This window comes from Dipodomys spectabilis, unplaced genomic scaffold, assembly GCF_019054845.1.
Source record: "Dipodomys spectabilis isolate Male_0828 unplaced genomic scaffold, ASM1905484v1 ptg000096l, whole genome shotgun sequence".
NCBI lineage: Eukaryota > Metazoa > Chordata > Mammalia > Rodentia > Heteromyidae > Dipodomys > Dipodomys spectabilis.
This window is the reverse complement of record NW_024870773.1, coordinates 23,414,629-23,435,067: the sequence shown is the minus strand read 5'-3', so window position 1 is coordinate 23,435,067 and position 20,439 is coordinate 23,414,629. Positions and strand designations below refer to the sequence as shown.

The window sequence follows — 20,439 nt, the reverse complement described above, 5'->3', positions numbered from 1 at the left end:
TGTTTGTAAACATTTGGGTAAATGCCCAAAAGTGGGATTGCTGGGTCATAGGGGAGCTCTATGTGAAGTCTTTTGAGGAACCTCCATACTACTTTCCAAAGTGGTTGAACAAGTTTACACTCCCACCAACAATGAAGTAAGGTTCCCTTCTGTCCACATCCCCTCCAGCATCTGTTGTTATTAGAGTTCTTGATTTTAGCCATTCTAACTGGAGTGAGGTGGTATCTCAATGTTGTTTTGATTTGCATTTTTTTTATGGCTAGGGAGGTTGAGCATTTCTTCATGTGTCTATTGGCCATCCTTCTTTCCTCTTCAGAGAAGTTTCTCTTTAAGTCTTTAGCCCACTTATTCATTGGGCAGTTGTTTCTTTGAGGATTTGTTGTTGGGGGATTTAATTTTTTGAGTTCCAAGTATATTTTAGATATGAGACCCTTGTCCGTTGTATGGCTAATGAAGATCTTCTCCCAATCCGTGGGCTTTCTGTTGATCTTGCTAGCTATGTCCTTTGCCATGCAGAAGCTCTACAACTTCATACAATCCCATCTGTCCAACCTTTCTTTGACTTGTTGTGTTTCTGGGTCTCTATTAAGAAAAGTTAGGCCTGTGCCAAGGAGACGTAGGGTTTCTCCTATTCCATCCTGTAATGTTTTCAGAGTGTTTGCTTTGACTCCGAGGTCTTTGATCCATTTGGAGTTGATTCTGGTGCAGGGTAATATATAAGGATCTACAAGGATCTATAAGTTTTCTACAAGTAGTTAACCAATTTTGCCAGCACCATTTACTGAAGAGACTGTCTTTCCTCCATTCTATTTTTTTAGCACCCTTATCGAAGATTAGGTGGCTATAGGTCTATAGGTTCATTTCTGAGTTTTCAATTCTATTCCATTGTTCCTGAGGTCTGTTCTTGTGCCAGTACCATGTTGTTTTGATTACTGTGTCTCTATAGTAGAGTTTGAAATTTGGTATTGATATTCCTCCAGTAGTGTTCTTTCTGTTGAGGATCGTTTTTGCTATTAGGGTTCTTTTATTGTTCCATATGAATTTTTGGATTGCCTCTTCTATTTTCTTGAAGAATGACGTTGGAATTTTAATGTGCTTTTTTTTTAACATCTTGGTCTTATTTAGTAAATCAGTGTCTTTGTCTTTCTTTGGGCTCCTGATAAGAAGGAGAAGAATCTTAGACAGGGACTCATGGGCCTCTTGCTGGTCCCTAGCTCTGTGCATAGTCACAAAGTAAGCATTGCCTTTCTTACTGTTGGCTTCTCAAGTGATTGTTGATTTCCATTCTGTATCTTGTGGATTTGGTGGATTCCAGTTCTCTATTTGGTGGATTTAGGAGATTTGACTTGATGGTTGACTTGAGCTCTTCGAGTCCCAGCCAGACCATTGTGCTCATTATATAGGTGCTGCAGTCCAGCTCAGACCGCATTCTGTCTTCATCCCTCCCTGTAGACATTGGTTATTTTTCACAGTACCTTCAGGCAATCTCCTTGGCTCTATACTCACTGCTCTCTGCTACTCCCATTGACAAAAGATGTGCTTCCCCAGACTGCAGTGAACTCTGCAAGAACTGTCCAGACCTCTGCACCTCACCAACCTGCCTTCTGCTTTGCAGACAGGCATTCTGTTATAATAGTCTAATTAGAAGAAGGTTAAGTAGCCAGCAGCCATGCTGTCCGTCTTCTACCTTAAACCAACAGAGAAGCGATATTCCTTTTCCTTTAAGCCATCTCTAAACACTCTTGCCCTTGTGAGAGCTTGAAATATGTCTCAATATTCCCTCCTACCTACATCTCTGTGCCTAAGGTGGCCTATTCTCTAGTGCTTCTATTCTGTCTAGAGCTTCCCTTACATCTGTATGAAGTAGTTTCTTCTCCTAATTTTCTAGAATTGTCAGGATTGAAAAGCTGTCAAAGAACACATTTTATTGAGGATGTGATTGCAAACATATGAGTCTAATATTTCCAAAATATCTCTATTAAGTCATTTGAAAAAAAGAGAAAACAACTTTATACATCACCTTTACAATACAATTTTTAAAAATAGCAAACAAAACTCTTTCCTTCTTAGTGACGCATCTCCCCCTGTCTATATTTCTCCAAAACCACATTTTTATATTATGTTTCCATTTCCTTACAATCTTCCCACTCCTTAACTCACTTTAGTTTAATTTCCACACCTTTAACCCTGGATGAAGTTCCACAGTTACAATATTATTCTAAGTCAACTATGTTGTTCCTACCACAAAATTCAATGACAATTTCCTTGATATTCCAATAGCATTGACATTTATAGATCAGTACTCTGTGCAGTACTCATTTTTCTTAGTTTCACAAAGGAAGACCTTCCTTTCTAACTCTTATAGTGTGAATTCAGTCACCAGTTTACTGAGATGCCTTCCTCAACACTGTGAGCCATAGATAGAACTCCATTATCCATCATCCTTCATCTTCAAAGACTCATTCCCAGTGGCTAGGTTAATGCTTAAAATAAATAGTCTCAAAAAAGCAAATCCAAATCAATGAATAAATGAGTATGATGCTTCGGAACAAGATCAAACTTAGGGCTGAATTACACCAAAATCTATCCTATGGTAGCCAATATTGAATGTATTCTCAGAACAGTGGAATTCTTTTAAAATTACAACTTGTTCTATTAGCAATATGTGCTCGCATGGGAATTTGCTAAATTCTTTAGTCCTTTTTTTTAGAAGCTTAAAATATGGAACGAGTTCACAGAGGTGGAATAGTTTCAAGCAATAGAAAGCCAAGATTAAACTGCTTCAATTTCCCCCCTGAGAAGAAATCATTTATCTTTAGTGGAACTATCAGAGTCCTGGATAAAAATTTTTTAAAAGGTGGATTTGTCAAATAAGGCTCACTTTTTTGGAATATGCTTCTCAATGAATCATAAACGTTAGCTTTTTATTTGAATTATTCTGATGCAATTTTGTAGACATCCACGCCACTTTAGTTTAGAGCCCGGACACTCATTTGTTTGATGTAGGAATCTGAGGTGGTCTTAGCAGATTCAACTTGGTAAAACTCAGTGATAGGTGCTCTGTGTTGAACAGATGAGAATCAGCACTCGTTTTGTTTTGTTTTTCCTTTGCAAATCACAGAATGAAGAATCCATTCGAATAGAAAAGTGAAAAACGAAGATAAGAAATGCCCTGTCCAAAATAAATCACCCTACCGTTAGGGACATCTCCCACCTACCTCCTATCAACTCCACCTCCCCAGCCCTGCCCAGAGAACATCTGAAGACATTGTTGGCTACTGATACCCAGTGAGTGTGGCGCCTAGGATAGGAGCGCTTCTTATCTGCTAACACAGAGAACAGCAGCCAAAACGAAGAACCAAGGACACATTTCTCAGTTGAATGGAGGTTAAGGCAGCCCTGTCCGGTCTCCCGAGGAAGACTGAGAAATCTCAACAGCTGGATAACCTGCCTCTCCTTGGTCTGGGGCCATGGACCAAGGGGAGCTGTTGTTCCTGGGTAGATGGATGTGCAACTCTCTTGGCTTCCTGTCCTGTCTCTGTGTTCCATCTCTCCAGCTCTAGGGGCAGCAGTAGTGATTACAGAGGGGAAATATTTGTCTGAAATTGGATCCAGGCTGTGTGGTCTGGAAAGGCTCACTCACTCCCAACAGCACAGTTTGGGAGGTGCTGCTGCAAAAGTCAAATCTCCTCCTCCGTCAGTAGCTACAGAAAAGTGAGGGAGGAAGATGTCAGGTGGTTTGCATTTGTGGGACTACTGACCCCATCCTCCTGGCTGGCCTTCCCGATGGCACAAGACAGGAATCAGTGAGTTCTCAGCTTGGCCCGGGGCCTTTGCTTGATCCCACAACAGACAGAGAAGGTATTGGAGCGAATAGAGGTTTTCACTGCCAGCTTCTCCTGCTCTTGGAAGGAGATCGCAGTTAAGTCACTAAGACTTTTCCTTTGTTTCTGTACGGTGAACAGGAAAACAAAGTTGTGAAGGCTCGGCTTGTAGTGAGGTTTGTTCCTGTTGTTGCTTTTAGATTTCTATTTTTGTTTGTTTGGCTATTGGTTTTTAGTGTTGGTTTTAGATTGAAGTTTGGGGTTTTGAAAACATAGGCTCATTAAATAGCTCAGGATTGCCTGGAACTAGCTATTGTTCTCCAAGTTGACTTGCAACTTCCATTCTCCTTCCTCCTCCTCCTAAAGGCTCAGACTGCAGGCATGTAATACTATGTTGCCAACTATATTGACATTGTATGTGTGTATGTGTGTGTGTGTGTGTGTGTGTGTGTGTGTGTTTCTGTTTAAGTTAGCGTCCTTCCTTCCTTCCTTCTTCTCTTTCCTTTCTTCTTTCCTTCCTTCCTTCCTTCTTTCCTTCTCTCCTTCCTTCCTTGCTACTTTCCTTCTTTCCTTCCTTCTTGTCTTTCTTCTTTCTTCTTGCTGCTTGTCTGCCTGCCTTTTCTAATGCTAGTTTGTGGCATTTAAAGGGACAGGGATCAAGTATTTGCATTAGAAGATTGCAGTCCTTAGTGCATGGTAAGACAATGTCTCTCAACTCCTTCCCTCTCTCTGAAACTAAAGCAGTATGCTGGCAAAATACAAAGCAACATGTTAATCTCTGTAAGTGAAAGCATAAATCAGGCTGGAAATTTATAGTCCCATCTTAACCATATATGCTACCAATAGCTCATAAACATCTGTTGCCATTTTTTAAATGAATGGGTTATATTTCTAGCATATTTGAATGTAAACTACTTAGGATTCCAAAACACTCCCTTCTTCCTGCACACTGTCTCCTGTTGACATCTTCCATTCATTGTATCTTTTTATTGTGTCTACCATCATGTCTTTTATTTCTTCCCAGGTTCAACCAGATCTTAATAATTTTATTTACACAGTTGCTCACTTACTCCATCCCCATACTCTCTTTTTCTCTTGCCTTAATTCCTACTATTTTGACCTAGAAGAGGTTAGAAATTACTTTTGTTGCCTCAGTCTTTTAATCTAAAACTTCATTTCATTGCTGTGTCCCCTTTTCTAGTTTGCAGAGCTGATTATTGTTCTTGAAACCAAAATGTTATCATGTTTTTCTTTCCTGCTCTATGATCACCAGTTATCACCCTTGTACAACCAATAGGCCAAACACTTGACAAGAACAAAGGACATACATGACATCACATTTCTGCAAACTTCTATAACCTCATCTCCTCCTTCTCAGAGTCTGCATTCTCAGTCCTCTCTGTTCTCAAAAACAGGCAACCAAATTAAGATTCCTCAGAGTAAAGCATTTCCTTTCTATTTTTTTTTTCATCTGTTGTGGAGCTTGAGCTCAGGGCCTTGGTAATGTCCCTGAGCTCTTTTGCTCAAGGCTAGTGCTCTACCACTTTGAGCCACAGATTCACTTCTGATTTCTGCTGATTAAATGGAGATGAGAGTCTCGCAGACTTTTCTGCCTGAGCTGGTTTCAAACTAAGACCCTCATATCTCCTGAGTAGCTAGGATTATAGGCATGAGCCACTGGTGCCTAGTCTTTTTTTTTTTTTTCTTTTAAATTATTTTTTCTTTTTTCTTTTAATTTAATTGAATGAAACTTACCTGCTGGCTAGTATGGGTAATGCCAGATACTGTAACAAATGGACACAAAACTCTTAGAATCCCCTTTCTGTTTTTGGGTCTGATACATATCTTATTAACTATAAAAAATTTGATTACACATAATCTTTATGAAGACTTTCATGAACATCCCATTTTGAAGTGACCATTGAATTGTTTATGTTCTGTATACAGAACATTTTCTATGTCTCATCCTAGGGCATCCTATTAACTTATGTGACCACAAAACACTACACAAGAAGCTCTTTTTTATCATGTGCAATCAGCTTTTATTTCCAGGTCTCAGGAAACATAGTCAACACTAAATAATTTTTTAGTGAATGAATATATAACTGAGTGAATGAAAATGCATGCCATTTACAACTTTGTAATATAAGTTTCTATCATGGCTTAGAGTTTGACATAGTTAACAGTAAAAGCACACTTTAAATATATAGCTTGTCATCAATTTAAGATTTGACAGAGGCCAGAGCAGTCTTAGGTCTCTGGTTAAGTTTTCTTAGTAAATTAAGGCTAACATAACAGATTTGAAGATGAGAATCCTGAGTAATATTTTCCTTTCACTTGATGCTTATCACCTTCCTCCTTTTGATTTAGAATGTAAATAGCATAATTTTTTTAAGACCAACTTGTCTTTTCACAAGTAGTAATGCCTACAACTGAAACTCAGTTTTATTTTGGGGAAGCTATATGGCTTTAGGCAAATCTTTTCTAAGCCTTGGTCTAGTCATCAATAAATGGAAAGCACAATTCATTTATAATCACCACAGTGGACATGAACTAACTTCCACATTCTAACTCTCTTAGAAGATTCTTAAGAATTGTTAAGTTCTTATTCGTTTTTTTCTAATTTCTAAGCAAGAGTCTTTCAGTTTATTAAAAGTGTCAAATAACAACCAATCACCTGTATTTCTGTTTTTTTTCCTTATTCTTTAAAAAAATTTATTTTATTGTAAAGATGCTATACACAGGGGCTATAGTTAACCTGAGTAAGATAATGAGTACATGTCTTGTGGAAGATTGTTACCTCCTCCTCTGTTTTCTCCTACTGTCCCCTCTCTTTCTCACCTCCCCCATTCCCCCATGGCGAAGTTATAAAGTTCATTTCCAACATAGTGTCTCGTGAGTATCATTGTTGTAATAGGTCGTCTCCACTACATAAAATACAACATGGCATAGTGAGCATGTTTAATATGTAATAAAAATGGAGAAGAAGGTGAAGGAGCTAGATGTCAGTTCATGAGCTATAGAGCAAAGTTGTAGCAGACATAGTTTTGCTTCTTGTCCCTTTTGGTAATTTGTGCATTTTCCCACCATATTATCTCCAATGGATGGCTCCCAAAGAGCCTGGAGGCTCACATTTTCCACCTGCTTTCTCCCCAGGAACAACAGTGCTGAGTGTAAAATCTCCCTGACTATCTCCAGACATTCTCCTCCCCTTCCTTACAAGTAAGGACCAAGCAGAGGGCAGGCTTCCCTTGAAACTCCTCTTCTGGACTCTGTTCTTCACGTTTTCTCCTGGAATGATTTCAGATCTTTCCACTCAAAGTCTGTCTGACGCTCTCCTTCTGGAAGAACTCAAATGAAGATGGGAGGTTTGCCATAAAAGATGTAGAAAGAACTGTCAAACCCAAAGTGAATGCAAATGAGAAGAAAACCCCATATAAGGATTTACAAACACAAGTCAAAAAAGGTCTAGACATCTTATTAATGAGAACATCTGCATTGCCTTGCTCCATTGATTGGGTATTGCATTGGGCTGGAGAAAGTTTTCATTTTGAAGGGCTGATTATATGAATGGCATTGAACTGAGACAAGGACATATCCTCAGGATGATCTTTAGAATCACACATGTGTTTGGGCAAAATATAGACTCCTTACATGAAAATCCTAAAATAATAAAAAATAGAGTGAAGGGAATTAAATGAAACAAATGTACTTCATTGTCAAAGCCTTCAGTATGGCTATTAATACTTAGCATGATAGATTTTTATAAAGCAAGAGATGTTTTACTATGTAAATACATAGGGTCCTATGTGTGCAGCACATGTTAGATGTAAAAGCTCCACAGAAAACGTCCAATATGTGAGAGCTCAGTAACACGGGTCTCCAAATCTCACTCTGTCTTACATTAGTTTTTCCTGCTGTTCTGAGAAAACAAGATGCCTTCATTCAAGAGGAGAGAAGGAGAAAGGAGCCATTATATTCTTTTGACTATATTTGGATTCACCAAAATCCACCCTCCAGTTTCACACTAAATTCTCATTCCTCATATCTAGGTCTGTCTATGTATCTCTATATATCTATGTGTGCATGTATGTGTGTGTACATGTGTGTACAACAATTTACTATTAGGTACACACTTAGAAAAAAAAGAAAAGTTCCCTTCTCTAGTGGATTTCTGTCTCTCAATTAAGGGGACAGGAGGCCCTGATGGGTAGACTTATAGTTTATAACATCTAGTAATTGAGATGACTATAATCATAAGTATGGAAAAAAAGACCCTTCAGCTCAGTGGCTGTATAGTATTTCTGCAGATAATGAGATACTTCAAAAGATTTAAAATCATAGCACTGATAATGGAATTGAGCATTTATTTAATAAGGTGGCTATTTCATTCATTGTGAAAGGTTGAAGAAATATTTTCAGTAGAAGACACTGCTAACAAAATGTCCCTCAGAGAAAAGAAAACTGTGTTTTCCAATTTATTTCCTTCCTTCTTCCTTCCCTCCCTCCCTCCCTCCTCCTTCCTTCTCTCCTTCCCTCCTTCCTTCCTTTCTTCCTTCCTTCCTTCCTTCCTTCTTTCCTTCCTTCCCTCCCTCTCTTCCTCCCTCCCTCCCTCCCTCCTTCTCTCTCTCTCTCTTTCTTTCTTTCTCTCTTTATTTCTTTCTCTCTTTATTTCTTTCTCTCTCTCTTTCTTTCTTTTTTTTTCTTTCATTCTTCGCTGTCACAGGAGGAATGGCTAGGACCCATGGGGTCTGGTTCTAGGCTGGTTCAGGGCAGGTGGTAGTTCAGTCAATACTGCTTACATCTCTCTTTACTGTATGATACATGGTAGTTGTCAAAGATGACATCTTTTTAGGTTTAAGCTATTTGCCGCTAGAGTCAAAAGCCCTAATTGCTAGCTTATCTGCAATGTCCTATAGAAAAAGAAGGCATGGGTGGTAGATTGAGGTTTTCCATCTTGGATCACCAGCTTTAATCAGGGAGGGTTTCAAGAGGAGAAGGAATTGTCACGGTGGTCAGATGCAAGGGTGCAGACAATGCACAGCTACCTATGCATGATGATGGTAATGATGATGATGATGATGGTGATGATGTTTGTTATTATTATGAGTCTCTAACTCCATAAGGGCAGTCTTTAAAACAGTAGCTTCTTCTGAAAATATTGCAAGGCAATTAGTTTTTTTCACCAGTCCAATCTAGAAATAAGTGAGTTCCATGGGGGCTTTGGGTGCTGACACTCCCCCTTTCCCAGGTCTCCCCACCTCCCACCGATGCAATCCACTGACAGCAAGCAAACGTGTAGCAGTGAATATAACAGTTTCATCTCATTCTTCTATTCTGTGGAGCCAAATGCAGAAAATGACGTTCACCTGACAGGTACCAAGGTCAAAGTTCTACTGGGAGGGGTTTCCATGCAGTAATGGTTACAATCCACTGTTCATAAAGGATTTATTTATGAGACAGGGTTATGTTTGATGAAAAATTATATTCTTTGTTTTGACTATATACTGGACACACACAGCATTCATTTCTAATTAAGGAGAGTCATAAATCAACACCACCATGTGCGGTACAGTAGTTTACAGCTCTAACCTAAATGGACAGACTTCTGTTTCTGTTGCTCAAAACACATAAGAAACACGGGAGAATGAAACCGGTGCTCTGCTCAAAGGCAGTGAGCTGGCCACAGCCATTCAAGGCCAGTCTCATTATCCACTTACCAGAATCTGGTTTCTTGCATCATTTATTCATTATCTGAACCACAGTATTTAGTCTATCCTATAAATACCTTTCTAATTTGAATTAAGATAATGTTCTGAGCTTGTTAGATAGGGCAGAGCGCAGTGTGTACGCACTTTAAATCTAACCAAGTCAGGGAGTATTTTTGCATTCCAGATAGAGCTAAAAATAGTCACCCATTAAAATAGTAATCATCATTAAAATTAGCTTGCTGATTTTGCTGATTAATTTTTCAGTAACGAGTATGCTTTCTAAAAAGTTCCAATTGAACATTTTTTTACAAATCTTATTTTTTAAATGAAAAAATGAGATAATTTGGAAATAAAAATTGTAAAACTAATTTTCAAAAAAAGGCTACTTTTAAAAAATAATAAAGGATTGGAATCCCTGGTATATGTAGGGTGCAGAAGGCACTCCAACTAACCTTTTTTTTGGTCTGTGATCCTCAGTCTTTGAAAATGTTCTTTATTTTTGTCTTGCAAAGGAAGAGAACAACCTATCAGGTTTAATTGTTTGAATGACAAGAGCCATTTTTGTGAGATTTAATTTTTTCGTGTATTCATACATAACAGGCATTATTCAAGTTCAGAACAATGTTGAAATCAACTATCTGGAAGTATGGCTTTGATTAGAAAAGATAAAATGAATTGTTGTTTACTTGCTTCTAAATAGTCTCTAGTTCCTTTCTTTCATTTTACCCTTCTTTTTTTGGACCTTGGTATTATTTTAGCTGCCATCAAAGTCACAAACACCTAACCATTCTAAAATATAGCTCAACCCTATAGATAGATAGATAGATAGATAGATAGATAGATAGATAGATAGATAGATAGACAGATCAATCCTACTGAAAATCATAGGAAAGAAAATGATACTGTTTTTATTTCAGTTCTTTTAGAATATCAACCACTTACCATAACCCTTAAAGAAATGCATTGGAGATATGTCATTGGTTTCAAACATGTTTAAGTATGTTTTAGGTGTAGAAGATAAATATTAACCCTAAGACAGAAGCCTATTAAGAAAATAAGTACAGAAACGTGGAATACAAAAAGTGGGAGAAATTTACAGGTGGTTGAGTATTTACAGTAGATATTTATACATAATCTGGTACTGACAAAAAGCAGTTAACTACTGCTCTTCACCTGTGAACAATGGATGTGGCATTCTATTTTTTATGGGTACATGGAACAAAGTAACAGTGATATTCAGTCTGTCCTAGAATATATTGTCATGTAAAGGCCTCCTGACCTTTCTTGAATAATGGGTAGTTGTAGATGGAGAGAAAGACAGGGTCTCATGTCAAAATGATCTGGTATGTGGCAGGCAAAAAAAAAATAGTAGCAATTAACACAGGGCATTCATATTTCCATTAAACATATACATTTAATTTTGGAGGTTACAAGTAGTACATAGCTATGAATTCCTTTATTCTCAAATATTATGTTACTCTGGTGTTCAGCGTGCTCTAATAATGTAATTTAGTGCAATATTTTACAGTGAACTATTTTCTATCATTTTTAGTGAGCCATTTTCTACAATTTGAGAAAAAAATATGTCATTTAGACCCAAGAGGCTGATTATGCAATCTTTTTGGACATTTGTCTTGCAAAGAGATACTCAATGAAAACATTGAGAAAAGATCATTTTTGTATTATGTGACAAGGTACAGCTAAAATGTTTAGTATTCAAGAGAAACTGATTGTCTTGTCTGTCTCCTACAATTTGAAATGTAAATCTACTTGATAGCAGGTAAGAATCCACCAGGAATGATCAGAATACAAGAGTCTGTGCATATGTGTATCATTATGTGCATAGATACTGATAGACAGATGATACATAGATTGATAGAAGGTATTTGAACAAACACTCAGTGGTCCTAAATTTTTGTTTTGATTCTTCATTACATCGAAAACAAATGAAAGTAAATGGTTTGAAATACTGTATGCTCTGCGAATGTCTTCTTATTTACAAAACGAAATACAAATATTTCAGGACATATAAACTCCCAACACTACTCTTAGCACCTATATGAGGAAGTCCCATATTGTAAGGAAGGAATTCACTTAAAAAGAATACAAGGTTGACTTAGGATGGTTATTTCTGGACGTTCCAGTCCAAATTAGGCCACCTCTTTTCCTTGGAGCTGCTGTAAAGGTCTTGAAGAACAACTGAGGGGCGCACAGGCCTGAGCTCCCACCATGAGACCAGAAGGGGGTGGAGCGTCACAGGAAAGCACCCCACTTTCCACTGGACCCAAGGACTCATTCACCAGGCCCCAACTCCTGGAGGTCCAAGCACTTCCCAATAGCACCACCCCGGGAACCACGTCTTTACCACAAGAACCTTTGGGCAACACCCATGTGGTTTGAAACCGCAGTAGAAACAGATGTGAACCCCTGGCCTTGGCTTGGGGTGCCATCCATCCCTTGTGGCATGCACTTCCTTCCGCTCCGCCCCAGCCCTGGACTACACAAGCCTCTTGCCAGCCCGTGGCACCCCCTACTTGCATGTTTTTGACCCCAGATGAACTCTTGCTTGCTGGCATCTCCGCTAGCCTATTCGTTTCAGCACTGTCAGGGCTGAGCGCAGCCCTGCTCAGAGCTCTGCACCAGCTCTGTGGAGCCTGTGCCTTGTGTGGAAGACGGACTTGTGCCACGGCCTGGCTCTGGGATTGCCCTCTGGCTCCTGGACTCTGAAAGTTTCCACAGCCAGGGTGTGCCTGAGGTGGAAATCAACCCAGAACTGCCACGTGAGCATCAGAAAGCCCAGTCCCTTAGCCTCCATGGACCAAACCCTAAGGCAAGGTCGTTACCTGCAGCACCTGGAGAAAGCAAGCACGGGCAAGATGGCCCCTAGGCTACCACACTGCCCCGGTGCCCTCCTCTCACAATCTCCCTGCCCTTCCTGGGCAGTCCTCGTTGGGGGGGATTTATATGATTTGCAGTTCTGGTGCTGCAGCCTGGGTCCCTATGAGCAATCCGACCCACTTGGAGACTGGATTCCAAAGCCCATAGAACCCCAGGATTTGGGATTGACTCTGCTTCCAGTGCGAGCCACATGCGCTGGGTCACCTGGCTTTGCTGGTCCCTTCCCCCACGCTCCACAGTCTAGGAAAGCAGTGGTTTGTCACCCATCACTGCCTGGTTTTTTGATGCCCATGATGGTGAGATCTCGAGGGTTTTCATCAGTTCCTGGCAGGTTCTCGGGGACTGTGGATAGATGAGCAAATCTCTGCGGGAGGAAAAACACTGGGTCACCTTCTACCTGGGTCCCTGCGTTCCCCATGGTGAGCTACCTAGGTCATTACCTTCCTGAACCATCCATCAGCTTCTCAACCTATGCTAGCTTCTTCCCCCCGCTGCTGCGGTGAGGGAAGAACAAGAAAAGGCACAGCTCCAGAAAGGAGTGAACTCACAGAGATAGAAAGTCCAATGACCGGATGTCAGATATGCCTAAAGGTCTTTTCAGGGAGCCCAGAGATAGTGGTTATAAAAGAATCATGCATTATTAACCAGAGGGGCACTCTTCCTGCTTGAAGAGATTTGTGTCTCCTGGATGGAGAACTTTTTGAATACACACTAAGGGAATCAGAGAGCTTCTAGAGGAACTGGATTATCAAGTTCTTTGTGGTCAGGCATCAAAATGTCTGTTTGCTAACACTTTTCTACAGAAACTCAGGGAGGTGGACAGAGAGCAAGAGTAAGTGGAGATAATTCTTCATGAGTTTCCTCCATTAGCAAAGGTTGCAAGTCGTATTTAGTTGTTTATTTTGTTGTTGTTTTTTAAAATCAGATATTGGGAGATGCATGGATTTAGGAGACTTATTAATTGGATGAAATAATTGGAGCTCTTTCTATATAGCCAGCATGAGTCTGGACATATTACAATGCAGGCAGAGAAAGAAGGAACACTCAAATACTGTTTAACACAGTGTTTTCAGTCAACTGTTAATTAAATACCCCAAAGACTTTCCCTTAGCATAATAAGAGAGTTTCAATCTACCTACATTGATGATTACATTTGAATTCTAAAATCTTGGTTTCTGTCACCTTTCATTAGTAAATAGCCACAAGTTGTAGAATTTATTATTCTCAGAATCAGGGATTTTTCATGTTGTTCTGGGGTTTTTTTTGGGGGGGGGGCTAACTTACACATTTGCCTAAGAGAATTTCTGAATGTTGTAGAATAGTGATTGACAGTAAAGTAAAATTTATACGTAATCCTACCTAATAGAAAAATAGAGGAAAAATGATTCTCAACATATTAGCATTGAGTGAGTAATCACTTATATTCAAAAAGTATTCATCACATAACTAAAAGGTTCTATGTAAGAGTACTATATGTAGTGATTTTCTATGGAGCAGTTAAACTGTGATTTCTTTCTGAAAGAAACTGGGATATACAATTTGCATGCATTGCCATCCATACTGAAAAACATTACATGTAAGTATATAAACATGGTGTGATAATCAATACTAATATGAAACGTAAAGTATAGTTCCTAAGTTTGCATTAGATTATTAGTGTATTTTAGTCAGTTTTCTGTTACTGTCACATAGGCCGAGATCAAGAACTTACAAAGAGTAAGGTTTAGCTTGGATAACAGTTCAACTTGCCCTTTGCATTGGACTTGAGATTGGGCAACCCTTATGGCAAGGTGTGTGTGGTACGAAAAACCATCTTCTCAAGACCCAGATGGGGGGAGGGAAGAAGAAGAGACCAGAATCCCCCCACCTCCTTTGAGAGCACATGCCAAACCTCAGAAAGATTCTCCTTTAGACACCACTTAAACTGGGGGGACTTTAATGCTTGGTCCACCAAGCTAGGAATCAAGCTTTCTATACTAGTGTCTTTGGGAGACATTCTAGTCCTAAACCCCAGGAGTGATTTGTGCACATGCATGCACATATGTATGAACAAGTGTGTTTGTGTGCATTTGTGTGTGTGAACATGCCTGTTATGTGAGTCTATGTGTCTGTGAGTTAGTGTGGGTATGCCTTGTGTGTCACAGACATGAGTGTGTATGTGTGTGTACGTGAGTGTGTTTGTGTGTGTGTGTATGATCATCTTGTACAAGCCAACATGCTGCTTTGTGAGTCTGACTCAAAGCCCATGTCCAGCATGGACAGAGCAACTTGCTTTTCCTGGTATGTAGTTGATTCTGCATCCCGCAGAGTGTGCATTTACTAATTGTGTGCTGAAGACGAAAGACGAAGATTAGGTGGATGATAAATTTGTGTGTTAAGTGGAAAGAGCTCGCTGATTAGCTTCCGGAATTGTGTTGCCCAGTTTAAACAAGGAGAGCTTTACTCTTTTCTTTTTCCTTTTGGTGATTAGTGGTTTCTGTCATGTGTTTCCCTGAACTCAGAATGCTGCTTTGGAATGAACACCTTGTCTTCCTTGATGGAAGACATGTCTGTCTCTGAAGCTTTACTCTGGACTTTGAACATCCACTTCCACTGCACATTCCCCCTATATCCTGAGAGAGTCTGGGGTGCTGAGGAACCCAGAGAAGTTTCCAGGCATTTCCATACAGAGGAGTCTTCTGAGTGGGATGTACATATCTGCTCTGCATACTCTCTCCATCCTAGGTTTCAAAACACTCCACAGGCCGGCCCTCGATGTGGTCCCCAAGACTTGGGTAGCTCATTAAATCTTATTGCAGTGGATGTGACTTAATGTTTCCAAAGAGCACGGAGAAGTCCTTCGTAAGCAACCTGGAGAGCTGTCCGTGAATTGTAGCTCTGCCATCTTCCTCTCCAGTCTCCAGTCTATGCTGTGAGTGCTGGAATCTTCCCAAGGCTCCTGTCTGCATTTTACATACTTTGTTTATGATGGCAGTTCCTGAGAGGAAGAATTATATTCTTTTCTCTATGCTCCTCAAATAAAAAGTGGTAGCTGTCTCTTTCTCTTTTTCTTTTGCTGTTTCAGGAAATTTAAGAAGAAAAAATATGAGATAAAAGGATCATAGCAGCTCTTCCTGGAAAAGTAAGGGTTAAAAACTAACTTTCCATAGCATGACAAGTGGATTGTAGGTCTTTGTCAAAATATTCTTACCTTAAGAGAGAAATCCATGTGAGTTTTCCAGTAAAATTTTACTTTTGGAGAAAGTTATTAGACAAGAAGCTTAGATTTTTAGATGATTTAAGATCCAATTGGTGCATCTTTTAGAAAAAAGCAAAAGTAAAAAACAACAAAAAAGTAAAAGATTACGGCAACAAAATCAAGTGATAAAGTAATATCTGGAAAAAATCCAAGGAGAAAGCAAAGCACTCTTCACTAAGAGACCCAGTATCTTATTCCAGCTTCTATAAATAAGCCTTCATTAGAACGGAACCAGAAATTCTATTTTTACTTCATTGAACTAATCAAGTTGTGTGTTCAATACTTCAAGAATTGGAAGTAAAGTTCATAGGTTTATTTTTATTACATTTCTTTCCCCACACATGCTAGGAAAGCACTCGATCACTCTAAACTCCAGCTCAGTTTAAAGATTTGCACTCTAGTTTTTTGGTATTTTTTTAATTTGTGGGAAGATCTTGTGTTGCTTATTATATTAAGAATTTCAGAGCAATTTCACAAGCAGGCAAGCCCAACCTCAACTAGGAAGATTGTTACATGGATTCAAGAAGAAAGAGCAGCCTACATTCATCCTGAGAGGCTACCTGAGTTGGTAAATTGTGTTTTCATTCTGACAATAATATGACATTCTTTACAAAGTAACCTGACATAATCTGCCACTCTACCATTGCTCTGACCATGGTCCCAACATTATTTATTTCTACCTACTTACATTTATGGTTCAAGTGAAATAGTTCAAGTTAAGTGGCAAAAAGAAAAGAAAGGAGTGGTCCAAGACTAGCCAACCACTTGGATAGGGGAGATGCAGTAATATGCAGAGTGTAGTAACTCAAGATTACTACAGAAGGAGATGGACTAATGGGGGGAAATTTAGAAGATGTGTAATAAACAGCGTAGACAATTCCACTTCCTTAGTTGAATAAGTTTGAAGAAGACTCTAATTTGTACATGAACAAATAGATATAGATGTTTCGTGAAATGTGAATTGTTTTATTCACTGCTGCTAATAACCAAAATTGTTTATAGCATGAATTCTGCACACAAATGTAATACAGGAAGTTTACTAGCATTAATCTATCTCTCTCTTGGAAAAAGAAATATAAATCCATCAAAGATCAAAGATGGCTCCCAAATTTAGAAGTAAGATGATCAGATCTCAAGTTCCATACCACATACTTCAGACCTATCACACGCTCCTGTTGGATTGTAGTGCAGTGGTGAAATATTTGCCTAGCATATGTGGTGCCCTGGGTTTGATTCCCTGCACTACAAATGAAAAGTAAGTCCGACATAAGTAGGTACAGGAATAAATATTAGAGGAATAAGAAAAGAATTTGTCATATTACTTTCAATTTGTGCCAACATGAGCCACATGGCTTCTTCCTAGAGTGACAGGCACAGAAAGGCAATCGGGGCTGAGCCCGATCACTCAGACCATAAGATGAACAGGGATAGATTTGATAAAATATCATATAGATCAGCCTTTCTCTTGTAAGTGACAAAATATACCCCCCCCCAAAATCATAAATACAGATTTGACTCTATGACCAAGACTACAAGCTCTGGTTCCAGGGCAGATATGGCTTTCTTTGGAGTGACAAGTAGGTTTATATTTCATTTCTATCTATATCCATATGTATATTTATATCTCTCTCTATATCATATATAATAGATGCATAGATAATAGACAATGTATAGTATATAATATACTATATGCATGAACTGATTGTGTTAACTTATCATTAGAACTTAGGGCTATTAAAGGCTCTCACGGGGAAACATCTCTACTCCAGGGTGATGATTAGCGTGGCAGTGGAGATGTGTCCCTGCCCCTTGTTCTCCTATGTCAACCTGGTATGGTGGCTCTGAACCTGGCAGCCAGCCTGACCTTCTTTCTGTAATAGTCCTCCAGACATCTATCTTCCATCATGCCACTTAGCTGAGTCCAAAATGCAGATCTTTTTCTTCCTTATTTTACCCCCCTACACTTTCTGAGTTGGGGACTATCCATTCTTAGTTATTTTCTAACCTTCTAGAACTCTATAAAAATGTTTTATTTCTTCTCTACCATGTTACACTTCCCAGTTCTTTGTGTATGGACTAATGATCCCCTTTTCTCTTCTCTGGTATTCTGTTCTTATTTCCACAGGTTGACATTTTATCCTATGTTTGCCGATATTACAGGAGAGAACGAGGGAAGGGGTGTTATTGTCCAAAAGGAAATGTTATCTTTGCTTGACTTATGTAAGTGTAACCCTTCTGTTGAATAAAGATTTTCTTTGGATAATAAAAAAAAGTACGATTCTGTTTCTTTTGCGTCTTACTTTCCCGTTTCTTTTATTCCCTTTTCATAATTTATTTATTCTCTTTTTTACAGTTAGTTTGTGGCTTTCTTCAAATATCTACAAATGAGATTACTTGGGAAAATGGAATGCTTGTCTTCAATTTTATTGGATGTGGCCAAATTGCCCTCTGGGGACCACAGTGCCATGTGGAGGAAATGAGAATTCCTGTGACCATGTTCTCACCCCCCAGGGTTTTATGAGGCAGTAACCAGGAAACAAAACCTTATCACTTTTCATTTGTCCTAACTTGCTCAGGTCTCAGGGGATAAACCCTGAAAAGTTAATGTTCTCCATAATAACCCTCTTAAATTATTCTGTGTTTTATGTGGTCCTTGACTGATGTATCCTTGCACTGAAAACCTCTTCCTCAATGGCTTAAAATTTATACCTTTCATATACACATTTGGTCTTGTGTGGGTAGCTGGAACATTCTGTTTTCTTGTGTGTTTTTTTCATACTGTGCTTTTAGCTTGTTTTATATGTATTTTAAACTAGCAAATACTAGCAATACGTTGGAGTAACCCAGTTCCTTTTACTTCATGTGCTGAATTCTTTGACCCTTTGAATTGAAATTTCTCGGTAAGATTCAACAGGAGATTTTGTATTCTACTCTTACTGACATAAATGAATAGAATTATGGATGAAATAATACAAATGGAAAATCACTGGGATGCAAGGAACTTATTTCAACCTCTAGATGCTTGTTGCTTTCTGTCCTTCTAAAATGTAAAATAGGTAGGGAAGTAGGCAGGCATGCCGGCAGACAGACAGACAGACAGATACATACATACACACATGCATACATATGTACATACACACATACACAATACATGTATACATACATACACAGATACATAGATACATAGCCAGATATACAGGTAAAAGTGTGTGTGTGTGTGTGTGTGTGTGTGTGTGTGTGTGTGTGTGTGTGTGTGTGTGTGTGTTGGTACTGGGGCTTGAACTCAGGGCTTAGGCACTCTCAATTGGCTCTTTCATTCAAATTTGGCATTCTACCAGTTGAGCCACACCTCCATATTTGGCTTTTTACTGGTTCCATGTAGGTAAGTCTTCTGGACTTTTCTAGGTGGGCTGGCTTGCAATTAGGATCCTCAGATCTCAACCCCCTAAGTAGATAGGATTACAGATGTGAGCCACTAGGGCCCAACTTTTAAGACCGATATTAAGAAATAGTCTAATGGGAAAGTTGAAATACACGTATTGGCATTTCTGAAGGCCAGACTTGTGAACAAATTACTTTACAGAAACAGTAGATTCATTTGAATGACTACAAATAATTTAAATGAGTAAAAGAATCTAAATCCCCTGAGAAAAATCTTTACGGTTAATTTTGAAAGAAGATGGTGAAAAGATTTACATTGTTTTAAAAATCAAAGACAAGTTTTTAACCTAGGTTTTTAACTGCACTGTATGAGAACCCCTTATTATTATTCTCTTGCTCTGAGTCCTACATAGACACACACATGCCCAAAGTATTCCATCAAATAATTGCTAGGACTTAATTACTCAAACAGAGTAGCTTTTTTCATTATGTGAGATTGTCATTAAAATGACTTTCATTTTTGTTATCTATATTAAAATCTACCAAACTTTAACTTCACAAAGGAAGAAATTATACTTGATAAAATTAGTATAGAAAATTGCAGGAGGAAAAACATGACATTTCATCGGTTCTGCATTTTGTTTGAAGTTTATTAGAAATGTATTTTGTTAGGAACCAAAAATACTCAAATATTTGCACATTTAGCAGTAATCATGGTTGCTATGAGACGGGAGATGTCTTTTTCAAGTCTTTTACTAAAGACATTTTTGTTCTCATAAAATACACTAAAGAGAAGGAAGAATCCCAGTGAGAAAAGAGTGGCATGTTGTATATCAGTGATGGTAAAAAGGAATTCCTTTACGGTGTCACAGTGTCTGTTGGATTATGCAGATTTTCTGTTGTGGCAGTTCATTTCTTGTATCATCTGGATACATATTGTGATATGGCACATCTAGGAAGAATGTTGTTTCTGGGCATATCTCCAAGGATTTTTGTTCCCTGGTGAGGTTAGCTATCTCAACGTGAAAGACTCATCCAGTCTATTGGATGACCCAGACAGAGACAAAAAATGGAAGAAGTACACACATCCTCTCTCTGCCTGGCCTCCAGCTGAGACATTGGGACTGGAGTAGATGATGCACCATCGGTTTACCTGAATGACAGGACTTTGGTCTCCAACTGGAAATGATTCTACCGACTCTCCTGGCTCTCCAGTTCTGGGACTTTGTAATCCCATATGTGATTGAGAGAGTTAATGCAGTAGATAGACAATCAGCTCCCTGCTCTTATCAAATTGTTATAGGAACTCAGCTTATTAAAATGCAATAACTAAAACTAAATATCCTCATATTCTACCAGTGTGCTTTTAATAGGTTCCTTTTTCATT

General features: G+C 38.8%; 1 long non-coding RNA gene across 1 annotated transcript; it reads left to right on the top strand.

Annotated features, from left to right (window-relative positions):
• Positions 1–7,180: 7,180 nt before the first annotated feature.
• On the top strand, positions 7,181–17,905 carry LOC122113070. Its single transcript, XR_006148371.1, has 4 exons — positions 7,181–7,192; positions 11,778–11,780; positions 12,807–12,818; positions 17,832–17,905. It is a non-coding gene; the product is annotated as an uncharacterized LOC122113070 (long non-coding RNA).
• Positions 17,906–20,439: the final 2,534 nt, after the last annotated feature.